Below are 11,231 nucleotides of genomic sequence, written 5' to 3' on the forward strand. Positions count from 1 at the left end.
TGAAAACCAGGTCAAATGTTCAGACACGTAAAAAAAAAAACAAATCCAGCTTCCTAGCACATTTGCATCTTGCCTTACATGAGATGCCATGACAATTTAAAACAGAAGAGTTCACAATTCAAATTAACAGTTTTCCACCAATATTGCATTTATTTTATTCCCTGCTGCGTTGCCATCGTCTCCAGTCTTCCTCTCTTCTGCATTGTTGACTCCGTCTCTGAGGCTTAACCCGAAGCAGATGGTTTGGGAAACATGTCAAAAATCTGTCTCCTGTTAGCGCAACTTTTGAAGCCCCCCTTCATTTTTTTTTCTCTTCTCTGAAATTCATCATAAAGTTATTTTTGCATATGCCCAGTAAACGGTATCAAAGCGGCATTTTTTCCCTTGGAGAAGAAAAGAAAACAGGACTGAGTGTGGAGGTTGTCTGCTGTAGAAAGTCAGAGTACGGCTCTACATCCTCTGCTCCTCTCACAACATTCCTCCCATCATGGAAAAAAAAAAAAACACTGCGTGATGCATGATCAAAAGCTGTGATTAATGGTGATAATATTGCAGACAGCATTTTGGATGTGTGATGTGATAGTCGGGCTCACTTTGAACTCGGAGCGTGAGGCGTTCAAACAGAACCAGACAGCCTGACTGCAGCACAAACAGTCAATAAATAAAACAGTCGTGTTGGATTAGATGTAGGTGCAACAAAAGCTGCAGCGCCAGAGTTTCTGCTCACACTGAGGCGAGCCTGGTGTCATCTGGACAACAAAAAATTATTTTGTTTATGTTTTCTACTGAACAATAAAGTAAACACATAATAAAGTTTTTTTTACTGTTTGAATTTTCGACTCTTCAAACTCTGAACATTTCCACGTTTTTTTCTAGAATTTCATTTTAGATGAATCCCAATATTTCTATTTTTTTCCAGGAAATATTTGACTTTTGAAATTCAGAAAGTTCCAAAACATTTTCTAGATTATTTTTTTATTAATCTAAAAATGTTCTATTTTTTTTGCAGAAAACTTTTGACTATTTAAATTCAGAAATTTCCAAGTTTTTTCTAGAAATTTTTTTAGATTAATCTTAAAAAATGTTGAGGGTTTTTTCTAGCAAATTTTGGACTTTTCAAATTCTGATTTTTTTTACTATCTACCGTTGCCCTAACATGCAGTTGTATGAATATCCTTAAAGGGCCGGTTGCAGTAGAAAGTGTCAATAAAAATCCCCAATAACAAACTGTTAAAACGTAGCTGCCTCTGCAGTCAATAAGTACTTCTTAAAATTAAATAATATTTATTTTCACTTTTGATGTAATTTAAGAATACAGCTTTTATGTTAAAAGTTCTAAGGACCACAAATAAGCTTATGGCGGACCAGATTTGGCCCGTGGGCCTTTAGTTTGACCCATCCAATCTAAATTGTAGATTAGAAAAGCTTAATTATCTAAAGATAATTTATTTTTCTAACATTTTCCATTTGAGGAAGATTTCAATTTGTCAGAACAAACTTATCTCTTGTTAAACAAATTAAATGTCTTCATTAACCGCATAAAATCAGTCCAGGGGCCACGAATGGCCCCTGAGCCACACTTTTGACTCCCCTGGTCTACACCATGATGCTCTCGAATTATTAAAACCAAATGTTTTATGGTCAGAGAAAACAAAATTTGAGTAATTTGGACTAAAATATATGTTTGGAAAACACTGCAGCAGCTCTACGGTATGGTGGTGGCGGCATCATGCTGTGGGAATGTTTCACCACCAGAGGAAGAAATGGATTGTTCAAAACGGGTCCAGTAGTGAAAACAGAAAGCTGACTCCATTTTTTCAGCTGGATGGAGACTTGGACATAGTTGGGGGTTCCAAAAGTCCAACGATCCCAAAAACATCAAACCTGGAAGAAAATCGGGCTACCATTAATCCTCCGTAATGGCCGTCCTAATGCCTCATGGTCGGCTCTGTTGAAAGTTTATTGGCTACGCTTAAAATGTGTGTAACTGCAGGAACCGGACAATTTAAACTAACTCTTCCAAATCAATGAAACGAGGGGTGAAGTGCATTATGGGGCCAAAACTCGCTAAGAGACCAAATATTGAATTTGTGTATATGGAAACTTGCACCTGTTTGTTTGGCTCTGTGTGATTTACAGAATCTATTAGTTGGTGTTTTCAGTTTTCACTTTTAAAGTTCAGACATGTTGTTTGCCAATTAATGACTCAGTTTGGTCAAGATGACGAAATGTAAACTTCTGAATGGATCTGTAGAATTGTTTACAAATTATATTTTTTCCTTTCAATTCAGAGTTTTTATCAGCAGTTACAAACTAGTTCAGTAATCTTGGTATCAGAATTAAGCTTGAACTGTAAGTATCACAGCAGCTGCTACAGTTTCAGACAAAATGAGGATGAAACATGAAATAATTTGGATTTTTTTTGTTCAACATATTTTTTGTACTGCACAGAATATTAATCTTTTAAAAATATAAACGTTGATGCTTCTAAGGTAAGCTAAAGCGGATTTACAGAAATTATAATGAAACAATTTTAAGGTGTTTTGCATTTAGTTGGAGCCATCAACAAAACTGGAGATTTCCTGTTTTGTCCCCCTTAATAAATTTATTTTTGAATGTATAAAATTGTTTTTTGTTTTTTTTTAATACAAACATTTAATTTTTATCCACTGTGGAAAAAGAAAATTTACTGGAAACAAAAACAATTAAAACCAAAATCAACACTTTTTTTTGGCACTGCAAGAGCTCCGTACAATGTCATTGAGATGAAGTGACGTTTGTCCAAATGCTTCCTACTCAATTCAAAATGCTCAAATGATTTTTATTAACTTCTAGCCGAGAATCTGACGTTGCCATGGTTACCAATTATGTTTACGTTTAACTGATCAGAGGCGGAGTGATGAATTTAGGGAAAAAGCTTAAATCTTCCCTCATTTCTGGGTTGTGGAGCTTAATAAGTTTTAAAATTATTGGTCTGATGTAATATTGTAATTTTAAAGGCCATGTTTTTGTTAACTGAAAGCAGAAAATTATCATAATTAACAGAAATAAAGCTTCCCAAACAACAATCTGTGCATAACTGACAAAGTTCCTGAAATAAATTGACTTTTCAATAATATAATTTATAGAAAATAAAGAAATGTTTGTCAAATGAAATGTTTTCAGTCCTGATTTAAAGGAAGCAGCAGCTTAAAGTCTGAAAACCTTCATGACAAACTTCAAAAAAAAATTTTTGTCCACAAGCAGCATGAAAACAAGACAGAAATACAGTATTATGGAAGAATCTAGAAAAACTTCAAAAGCCCAGCAGTTAGTTTAGCGAAGCATAAAGTGTACTTTTACTTCTGTTTATGAACTGGTGTTACTTAAAGCCTGCTTTAATTAGTTTTAGAGTCATTCCCCATCTTTTCTCAGAGAAAAACTCCCTTTTAATCAAACCTGCCAACTTCCAAATTAGCAAACTTCTGCAACTTAACAGCATTCCAGACTGATTTAATCATTTGCATCTTAAAAAGTTAAAACAAAAAGAAGAATGTTGTCAGCTCAAAGCGTCCCGTGGTTTTCTTTCTTTTTTCTTTTTTTCTCTCCTCCCTCTTTTATTTGTTTCAAATCCCCTGGAAGAGCGGACTGGAAGCCGGTGCCCCAGCAGCGCCTTTTCTCTTTGCCTCCTCCTCCTCCTCCTTCTCCTCCTCCTCCTTTCTTCTTTGCCCGTTTCTCAGATCTGGGAGGAATGAGGGTGGAATTAAATTGATCACCGCTTTCCGGAAGACGACTCAGAAAATAAAAAACATTTTAAAAAAGTGCCAGGAGGGTGATTCCTGTGCTGGTGTGACATCATTGGCCTGGTGCCTAATTCCCACCACTCACAATAAGGTCACTGTTGCTTTCTTAGTGGCACATCCTCCGAGAGCGGAATATACGGGAAAACATTGAGAACAAAACTCACATCTTTAGATCAGTGGCGTCCAAACTGTTTTTTTTTTCTCGTGTTGTGGTCCCTTTTTCTTTTTTTATTAATTTTTATTACTAAATGCAAAAATCAATACGACATTTATTATCTGCTCAAATAATAAACTAAAACATGCTAGATTTTATTGAAGCAAACTTTTCAAAAATACAAAGTCTTACCAAGTATTTTTATCTAATTTCTTGTGGAAATATCTTAGTCCACTTAAAATAAGACAAAACTAATTACAAGTTTTTCAGCAAGACGTAGGAGCTTGTTTGTTTTAAGTCAATAATTCCTTAATATTACTTTTAAAAAGTACTAGTTATAGATCATATTTGTGGTCCTATAATATGCAAAATAATGAAAAACACAAATGAGGAAAAAAAAACTGGACAATTAATAAAAAACTTTTGTTGGATAAAACTCTTTGAAATGTTAAAATGAGGACATTTTATGCAAATTTCATATTTTTTTCATGTCTTTTTGCTTCAATTTGAGTTCCTACTGTTTCTAAAAACAGTCCAAACTCTTAAAAATAAAATAAAAACATCCATCCGGTTTTTGGGAGTAAGTTGATGTTTTATGATGTCTGGAAAATTAGGTGTTTCAAAAACCTCTGGACCATAAAGTCGGAAGCAGGAACTGCCCGTTACCTAGTAATCTGTATGTAGCCCGCTGTACAATGGCTGCTGGAAAGGACAAGTGTTTTGTTGTTAACTTACCATCCAGAAACCACTTTCTGCATTCTTGCTGGTTGTGCAGGAGGCTCTACTTCTGCTTTTCAAAGATGTACAGTTGTATAATTGTGTTTGCAGCCATTTTGACATGTGTAAATGTTGAGTTTGGGGGTCGTGGCCAGCAGCAACTTATTTGGATTTAAAGCCTAAAACAGCTCATTCTGAAACTGAGCTAAGAATAGGCTGAACTGAGTAAAATAAAAAAAATTTTAAGAATTATTTTGTGCCAACAATCTGTCCTAACGTGTACCTGTGTTGATAAGCCATATTTGACTAGTTCCAGAATTGGGGTCGGAGGGCCACATAACGGCCCCCGTGCCGCACTTTGGACACCTCTGCTTTAGACGGAGGAGCGGCAAGTTGAAGATGTGACAGCGAGACACATTATATCGGTTTATTTGGACAGTTAAGTCATGTGTTTTCACTACTCACATCTCCTAAAGATCTAATCTGTCATCCTAATCTGCTCCCTCATCAGTGAAGGCATTGCTGCCCCCCCCTCCCCCCCTCCCCGCTTTACGCTCCAAACTGGGATGGAAAAGTAACATAAATGGAATAAAGACTTCAGACGAAAACAATTTGGTTACATCAAACTCCTCGGTTCCACTTGAAAGAATCAATTTTAAAACACAACTGTGTCAGGACGTTCTTTTTTATCGCTAACTAAAAAGTAATTTGATGTAAAATGTGACCACATGTCTTTCAGATGCTTTGTCCAACTTAGGTAAACCCAAACCACAAGTGACTGGCATTATGTTCATTCTCCCAACCGCTAAGCCATTGTGTTGCCACAGGCCATCTTGTCGAAATGAAACAGTTTGCCCGCAGCCACCGACCACAACAGATGTTCCCTTGCTAGACGCTCTCCTCGGCATGTGTGTTCTGTTGAGTCTATGGCCAAGATCCTCTCTCAGACTGGCACTGCGCAAGAAAAACAAAAAACCCAGGGAACGTCGGCCATTCTCGCCAGTCTGCGACAGAATTCAGTTGGAAACAGTAATTAGTTACTAATTACTGATTACTTCCCCAGCAAAGTACTCCAATTACCTTACCCATTACCTTTTTACCAAAAGTAATTACTTTATTTACTTAAAACAACAACAACAAAATGGTGCACAAACTGCTTTAAATGAGATGCTGTTCAGACTCATTCTGTTCTTTCTGCATGGAAGAAGTCTGTTCCCCCACACAGATTTTAAAAATGGTGACAATCTTCTCAGATTATAGTCAGAATTCAGATTTATTTTTTCAAAATTCTGAGTTGTATCACAGAATTCTTGCTTTATTTTCAGAATTCAGATTTTTTTTCAGAATTCTGACTTTCTTGTCAGAATTTTAAATACTGACATTACTCTTAAAATTATTACTTTTTTCTCAGAATTCTGACTTTCTTTTGATCTCAGAAGATTAAACGCAGATTTCTGAGAAAAAAGTGTGGATTCCTTTTTTCTGGGTTCTTCCTCAGTTTCTGCGGCTTACTTTGTTCTAAAAATGGAGATTTCTGCGTTTTGCTCCCGCTTCTGCTTCTAATGCTGCTTACACTTGACTGCTTGTTAAACCGAGTTTTAAAAAATTGAGTGTTTACAAACGGAGTCTGGTCCAACAACCTCCACAAGTTGCATGTACAGAATGAGCAAAGACAGAATGGATCCAGCCACCCTCCCAATAATCAAGCATGTCGACAAATGGCAGGTTGGTCCTCTGGTGCCCTCAGGCCCCATGGCGTGTTTGTGGAACATGCAGAAGGGTAAGAGGGGACGACCTGCCAAGATGCCAGAAGGACTGGGGAGGCTTTGGGAAATGCCTCGCCCCTGTGTGAGCGTGCACTGCCGGCGAGGGGGTGGACGACCTTCTTGGGAACTGGACGGAGGGACACAGTTTGACAGCAGACGGAGTGTGGGTTTAGAGAGATAGTTTGTCCAAGGGATGTTCCAGATGTTGACTCACGCTGGTTTGCTAATCGGGAGCCACAAGCCCCTGGAGCCATGTGTAAACGGGAGCGTCTGCCTTTCTGTGTGACCCCAAAGAGTTTGGGCTTTGACATGCAATCCGAGTCTGATCCTTCAGGTGGTTAGTCCACTTTTATTGACCTCTTCTCTGTTTGTCTAGAAAGTTCTGTTCATTTGTTTGTTGAGGTGCGAATGTGTAATCGAACTCTGATGCGGATCAAACATGAGCCTACAGATCTTGGTCTCGGTTCGGTGGAAGTGAACTCTGGTGCGGTTTGAATGCGTATGTGAACACTAAGTGAACTGAAGACTGCCCCAAAAAACAGGAAGTTGACTACAGCGCAGGGCATTCTGGGTAAATGCAACCAAAACCAAGAGTCTATCGTGAGCAACAGAGAAATCCTCCAACTGCTAAAATCTGACACCACTCCATTTTTGTTTCCATTTCCTGAAGAAGGAAGTTGCACTCCTGTCTTTTTCTAAAGTTTTTTTGTCATTTCCTTCAGTGGTCCTTGTTGTAGCACCCCCACAGGCGAGGAGGGACATGTTTGGGTCATTTGACTCAGTGCAGTGTGAACACAAACCACAGCAACTGAAAATGTGACAAATGTTGCAGTTTTGGCCCCCAAAATGAACAAAGTCTACCGCACTATCAGGTGTGAAAAGACCCTTAGTCTTTCTTTGCATGTTGAAAAACAAATGTGGACACCAGTGATTTATTTTGAATCTTCTTAAACCTTCAAAGCTTTAACCAAACTACCGCTGTTAATTAGTGAAGGAAGGGAACACCCTAGACACATTGCTAACCCAATCAGTGGGCAACGAAGTTACACTCAGGACAAACAGAGATGTGGACAAGTGGTAATTTAGAATGTCAAATTTTGTAATTTATCATCCAGAGAGGTTAAGCTGTTTTGTTAGACCTTAAAAGACACACTTTGCCTCTGTTTTCTGACAAAAGCTAAAACTGCTGGCCCAGGCACGGTGACTTCCATGCACTAAGCGCTACCCACACGAGGAGCAGCAGGCTGGGGCTGTTAAATGCATTTACACTCCAATAACTTTCACAAGTTGCAGGGACCATGGATAGAGAGCGAGAGTGACGGCAAACTGCGTGGCCAAGTGGATCAACAAGGAGCTATTGATACCAGAGATATGTGCTGATGTTGGATAACAATGACTGTTTGTGCTCATAACCTTTAGCTTTGGCTATTTCAGGGGTCAGACAACAAGAGTCCATTCTGCCCACAAAAAGTTTGCACTAAGACATCTCTGAATGTTGTTATTGATACGTGATCCTGTGGAAAGTTTTCCAGATTCAGTGTTTTCCTCATTTATTTCCCCTTAACATTCCACACAAGACCTCCAAGAATAACTTTTTGTGTTATTATTATTGGTGCTTAAAGAAGAAGACAAAAAGTTTCTTACATAAAATATTAAATCTTTCACTTAGGATTTATTTTGAACTAATTTGCAGTATTTTGAAATTATAAATCCCCCCCAAAAAATCTCTTATGTTCATTATTTTGCAGGATGATTTGTAGCCGCATCATTGCTTTCAGGTCTGTTGGGGACTTCTAGCCGTGTTTCCACAACAAATGTGTGCAAAACTTTGACAATATTCCACTAATGTTGAGAAAACACAAATTTGAAACTGTGATGTTACTGTAAAATAAGAAACTGAATTAAAAATCACATGTAAATACATTTTTTCAGGCTGTAAGTTATTAAAAAACTTGCCACGCCATCAATCTCTAACTACTTCCTGTTGTTCTTCTTCGTGGTTTGCACCAGTGACAACATCCTGTTGTTGATCATGTGACTCGTGATGCAAAAAAATGTTTCAATTGCAGTTTTGCAAAATAAACCAATTTCAATACAGCCAAAAAAACCCATTTCATCCTAGAGTCAAAACTTATTAAAAAATCAAGAGTTTTTTCAAAATTGGTGTGTTTCCATTAATCATATTTACAATTGAAACGTCAAATTGTGCAAATATATAGTCAATGAAAATGCAACTATTGATGTAAAATGTTGTTTTTTGTAGGTAATAGGTAACAATTGCGAAATCCTGGAGGGACTGAAAAGATGTTCAATATTGTTTAATTTTAAGAATTCATTAATACCTTAAAAGGTTTTATCAATACACTCTAACACAACCGGCCCTTTAAGAGCATTCATGATCTAGATTCGGCCCCAAATGAAAATGAGTTTGACACTGCTGATAGACTGTTCTCTGGAGTAAGGACATTCCAGTTTTCTTCTACACCATTTCCTGTAAATATTATTCTAAGAGTGCTGTGGATGTCTAGTAAAGCTAATGCTTGTTGAAAATAAACCCGTAACAGTAGAAAGAGAGTGAACCAGATTTCAGGGTATTAGGAATCGCTCACTGTCAGTCCTGTAACAGTGTGTGTGCATGCATGAATGTGTGTTTGTGTGAGTGGTGTAATTACAGCCAGGTCTCCGGCATGGAGCCCAGGAGAAGTATCGTCAGTTTGTCTGTGGCATGTGGTGGCTGTGCAACCTCTCTTCCCCTCTGCTGTCTGGTGACTCTCATGTTGACTCACTCCTTACTAATGAATTAATACTGATCTCAACTGGTGGGTTTTTATTATCAATACAAAGTCCCCACAAGTCTGAACTGGAAGCCAGCCGCACATTACTAGGCAAACGTAACTTGGTTTATATTTCTATTTGTGTAATTACCCAAAATGTGAAATATTTAATTTCCCCTTGAGATCAATAAAGTGTATTTGAATTTTAATGTATTTTTTAAATGCATTTGTTTGTTCATACCCGACTGTTTCTGTGTCTATCATTGCGGGTTTGGTCCTCCAGCTCTGCCTCACTTTCTTCTACATGGTAACTCCTTCTAAATGTATATTGTTCAAATGTGTGTTTTTTCTTTCTGTATTAATGATAAGTGTTTGAATAGTTTCACTTAAGTCGCTATTACACCATTATAACATTGGTTTTGTTGTGACCACGATGTGCAATGCATGCTAACCCTGTTACTTTTAGTGTTATCATAATAGATGGGGCTGGAGGTCTGTACCACATGCTACGTGCTAACCGGAAACCGCCTCCGGATCCAGACTTGTTGTTTACAACACAGCACATAACGCGGAAGTCCACCGCTCACACAAGCGCATGCGCAATGCATAGCGGACTAAAGGCTTGTAGGACACCATGAACACCACGGAGGAGCTTCGCGGCCTGAAATCCATACAATCAACATTTCAACGGTTTTGTAAAGGACATACGTACACTTGGTGTGAATAACAAGGTTCCGGTGACTGGCAGAGTAAGTACGAAGTAACATACACGTTGGCTACATGTCCGTCTTTGCTAGTAGATAAATACTAGAATAGCTTAGCTAATTTAGCTAGCTCGGGAGTAAGTACTACAGTAAATATCAGTGGTATTTATCTTAGTAGGTGGGTAGAGTACTTAAGTAGCTGTCATGTATTTTAATTGTTTATAAGTTAGATAGGAACCAAGCTAGAGCTAGTTTTAACTTTGTGGCTTGTATATTGTTGTCATAGTAACTGCCTGCTAAGATGGCTGTCAGTTGCAAAGTTCACGGACGTGTGACGTCACATAGGAACTATGTATAAGTGGTAAAAACATGTTAGAACTGATGTGTTTCTGACATTTTGATCCACCTGACCAGATGCCAGGAGCTTGGTAGCTACCCATATCCAGAGTTGGGTAGTAACTAGTTACATTTACTCTGTTACATTTACTTGAGTCATTTTATTAAGTACTGAGTAAAGTTTTTGGGATCTCTTCCCACCTTTGCATGTGTACACATCATAGCTCTGCACACTTGTACATATTTTGCTAGCAGCTCTTGAACTGTGTGCCAGAAGTGAATCTGCACAGTTTTGCTTGTCATTGCTTGTGTACACAGTGTATGAGCTTAAAGGGCTGAAATCAGTGACTCTGGGATTTGTCAAGGCAATGCAAACCCTGAAGATGAGCATTGTGCTTCAGAATGCTATTGCAAGTCGGTTAGCAAAACAAGAATCAGGCTGTTGGTAACGGTGTGACCTTTAAAGTAAAAATCAATTTATTCTCTTAGACGCTCTATAAAAACATATTTCATTACTTTTCATTTTCTGTTTTGTTCTGGTTTGTCACTCAGTTTCTAAGCTAGCGGTTTCCAACTTTTGTAAATCCCGCCGTCTCTGTTATGTTTACAGACAAATTAGCTCGACTAGAACAAGAGAAAGCCATGAATAAACTGGCAAAAACAACTTGGAAAAACAATTTCAGTCGCTCTGTTCAATACTCCCGTCCCTCACTTCCGACCTCCATCATGGCGCCTCAAATGATTTAGTGACGTAGCTGCAAAGGGTCAATAAATGGCACTCACTTCCGGTTTGTAAGAAAAGCATAGCTGTTGTGGTTTTTTCTTCTCAAATTGCTTTTAAAGTATTTTGTGTTTTATAATTTACATTTTTTTTTTGTTTTTAAATGTCTTCAGCTTGGTCAACTCACCCTACACACACACACACACACACACACACACACACACACACACACACACACACACACACACACACACACACACATGCACTGTCCCCCTCT

The 11,231-nt window shown here is 38.1% G+C and overlaps 1 long non-coding RNA gene across 1 annotated transcript in view; it reads left to right on the forward strand.

The window, feature by feature from the left end:
• Positions 1–9,685: 9,685 nt before the first annotated feature.
• The window catches only part of LOC106955594 (uncharacterized), an 18,383-nt gene continuing 16,837 nt past the window's right edge, over positions 9,686–11,231 (forward strand). Inside the window, exon 1 of the long non-coding RNA XR_001426615.1 lies at positions 9,686–9,942. This is a non-coding gene — a long non-coding RNA (uncharacterized LOC106955594). The remainder of the gene's footprint in view (positions 9,943–11,231) is intronic.

The sequence above is a fragment of the Poecilia latipinna genome, unplaced genomic scaffold (genome assembly GCF_001443285.1).
Source record: "Poecilia latipinna isolate Pla-1442-1.1 unplaced genomic scaffold, P_latipinna-1.0 Scaffold751, whole genome shotgun sequence".
Lineage (NCBI taxonomy): Eukaryota > Metazoa > Chordata > Actinopteri > Cyprinodontiformes > Poeciliidae > Poecilia > Poecilia latipinna.